General features: G+C 44.2%; 1 long non-coding RNA gene across 1 annotated transcript; it reads right to left on the reverse strand.

Moving 5' to 3' along the window:
• Window positions 1-255: 255 nt before the first annotated feature.
• LOC125179574 lies at window positions 256-698 on the reverse strand. Its single transcript, XR_007157309.1, has 2 exons — window positions 654-698; window positions 256-402 (listed from the first exon to the last, which is right to left on the reverse strand). It is a non-coding gene; the product is annotated as an uncharacterized LOC125179574 (long non-coding RNA).
• Window positions 699-2231: the final 1533 nt, after the last annotated feature.

A 2231-nucleotide genomic window follows, 5' to 3' on the forward strand; every position in this document is an offset into this window, starting at 1 on the left:
CTGCACGAGTTCTTGGTCCGCGGCTCTATGCATCTCTGGTGCTGCGACGCATCGCAAATTCATCCTGAAAATGTACAAATTATTACGATTCATTGAGTTACTGGTATAATAAAGTCCGGCATTGTCATCTCAAATCGTGCCGACTTTCAAATTCATCCTGAATTTGGAGCATAATTCAGTCCTATTTATTTACTGATATAAATTAGCCTATCTTGAAAACGCAAACGAGTGGGGGGTTTGAAAGAAACGCACGACAACGAACTAAAGTTAATTATATTGATCGTAATGGTTTCGAGCTGCGTCGCCTCAATCGCACCCCGAAGCAGCGGCAAACTTCCCGACAGCGTCGGGATTGCTGGAGTGCCGCCGCTGCACCACACGCGGTTGACAAGAGGTGAATGCCTGAAAATTAAGATGATAGATTTTAGCAAATTGGGATGAATCTATATAATTAAGAATAATGCCAAGAACATAGTTCTGGAAGCTATATATATAGTTCAATAATTTGAGGGTTATAACTATAACGTAGGACATTCACCTTTAAAGAGTCCACGAGTGGAAAAAGCATTAGTGATCACAATGTGTATCAACTAAATAAACTGAAGGTAGAAGGCCGACCAGCATGTCACTCCAATCCGTGCACTGCGACCCACCTCTACCGCAGTAGGCTTTCATAGAGTCCACAGACGAGTCAGCAGGCTACGTAGTCGGCCTCCTGCGCGCCGTCGGTGCTAGCGACTCCACGGAGTGCCATCTCGCTGACGGGGTTGACCGAGAAAGTGCTAGCCGCTCTTCATTCTCACTCGAAGACTAAAGTACAAATACGGAGCGATCCGTACACGCAGGGCAGTGAAGTCAAGAGAGGAGGTCGTCATTCGGTGGTGGTTGGTGCTGAAATGGCTTGGAATGGCTGCCAGGGCTGAAAATCTCGAGGCTGCGGATTAACCTCGATATGGCGAAATTAAGTGGGTGCAAGTAAACACGTAAAGGAGATAATGCCGTCGGAAAATGAATTTAAATTTAGACATGGGGAACATTGTGATCACTACTTGCTTAAATAAAATGAAATGAATGATAGCAGTTTTCAACACTCCTCCCGCGAGGATTCGATTTGGAAGGTGAAATCGAATCGAGAGATTTTGGTCTTCACATAGCAAAGGTTATGGGATATAGATGAGAATACTCTAGGTGATTCTGTATCATTAATACATATCAATAAACCTTACAAAGAAATTAACACTAGATACTTAATTTAGGTTTTCGCACTATTCAAATCAGAACATCCTGGCGCGAAAATTCATCTTAATTTACCCACACAAATGAAAGAACGACTTACAAGTAATTGGAATTAGTCAGCTCTGAAGAGCTGCTTTAAGCGCGCGGTAGCGACACGCGAAGCTGCGCGCTGAGGCCGCGTGGGCCCGTTTGCTGGCACATGTCGAGCGACATCGGCGCTCACGTTATTCGAGGTCTCAATTGAAGCAGGAACAAATTCTGGAGAAACTATTAGCGGTATTACGGACGATACATGTCGCTTCACTAGTTCTCTGGTACTGCCTTTCATAAGCAACACGCTGGTAACTTCACTCAATTCATTCTCAAATGTTTGCTTTACAACAGCCATTGGGTAATTTATAGCTTTGCAGTTGCTCTCTTTGAGAAGAACTACGTCTCCTCGCCGAAGCTTAACGTGCTTGACAGGTTTGTACAAATCTTTACGGTCAACTGCTTGCGAAATCAATTGCGGCAAGAACTGAGATCTGTACATCTTAGCTAACTTGGTCCTAATTTTACACAACTTTGAGAAGCCGTGACGAATTTTGTCCACGGGGCTAGGCTGCGACTGCCATTTAGGGTTAAGGGTATCGTCGTCTTCGGGAATTGCATTCATTGAAACCAACTCATAACCCCGGAGGAGCATTTCGGGAGTGATAGGAGCTGGCAAAGTGGTGTCAGCACTTCTCCCGGACTCGTCACGCAGCGCCTCTTTGAAAGCTACTGGTCTTTTATTGACTAAATGCACAGCTCGAGCTACTACTAATTCAAAGTGAGGCAGTTTAATTACATTTCGTCCAATGGCTCCGTGGATTAGTCTTTTCATCATTTTAACGCAGATTTCTACTAATGATCCCAGGGAGCTGTTTCCTTTCGCGTACTGATTAAATTTAACGGTACGTATGCCTTTCTCTTCTAAGAAGAGTTGCGATTCAGGGTCTTTAATCAAATTCCTG

Source organism: Hyalella azteca, unplaced genomic scaffold (assembly GCF_000764305.2).
Source record: "Hyalella azteca isolate HAZT.00-mixed unplaced genomic scaffold, Hazt_2.0.2 contig2791, whole genome shotgun sequence".
NCBI lineage: Eukaryota > Metazoa > Arthropoda > Malacostraca > Amphipoda > Hyalellidae > Hyalella > Hyalella azteca.